This window comes from Beta vulgaris, chromosome 9 (genome assembly GCF_026745355.1).
Source record: "Beta vulgaris subsp. vulgaris cultivar EL10 chromosome 9, EL10.2, whole genome shotgun sequence".
NCBI lineage: Eukaryota > Viridiplantae > Streptophyta > Magnoliopsida > Caryophyllales > Amaranthaceae > Beta > Beta vulgaris.
This window is the reverse complement of record NC_079210.1, coordinates 18,195,771-18,196,765: the sequence shown is the minus strand read 5'-3', so window position 1 is coordinate 18,196,765 and position 995 is coordinate 18,195,771.

Genomic DNA, 995 nt, shown 5'->3' with positions numbered 1-995 from the left:
TAAAGTTAGTATAATTATTATTTTCTTTGAGTTAAGAAAATAAATAATTGTATTAGAATTATATATCTATATAGAAAGGAAATAAGTTTTCGAAATAAGAAATAAAAAGAATTTAGGAAAACGTGTTTTTAGAAAAAAGAATTTTAAAACCGTGTGTGAAATTTTTTTTGATAAAAACGAATTTTGGAAAAAGATTTTAATAAAAATTGTGTTTTGATGAAAACGTAAGTTTTAGAAAAAAGATTTTACAAAAATTATTTTCCATAAAAACGTGTTTTACAAAATAAAAGAATTTTAGATAAAAGATTTTTACAGAAATCAAGTTTCCTTAAAACGTGTTAAAAAGATTTTTTATAAAATAATTTTGTTTAAAACGTGTTTTGTGAAAAACGTGTTTTTCAAAGAGATTTTATAAAAACTGAAATTTCCTAAAAACAAGTTTTAAAAAATCAGATTTTATTTTGGAAAATATCTTTTGAGTTGAAAAGAAAATCTGTTATGGAAAACATATCTTTTTAAGAATAAAGATAAAGATGAAAAATTTTCTAAAAGAGAATTAAATCCCTTGTATTAAGGAATTGAAAGATATCCTTTGGAAGGATATTCGTCCAACCCATGGTCTATAAAAGGGATTCATAATTCACTTTTAGATCTCACGTTTTCAGAGAGAAAAATCGAAAATATTAAGAGCTGAAAACTATTTCCTCCGGCACTGAGCATAGCACTTAGCGAGTCAGATTTAAGTTACTATTTTACAATTGTAATTGTCCTCTATTTGCTTGACTAAGAAGCACATCATTGAGGATCGTTCTTTCTTTGTAACTTTAACATTATAGAGAGTGTCAACACTTAGAGTTAAGTGTTGGAAGTCATTACTAGGGTTAGTAGTGAGGGGAATCTTATTGTATCAAGAGTTTGATATTTTAGGATTCAAAGAAATAAGGAGTTTTGTTTCTTGTGGACGTAGATCCCAGAGGTGAGATTGAACCACGTTA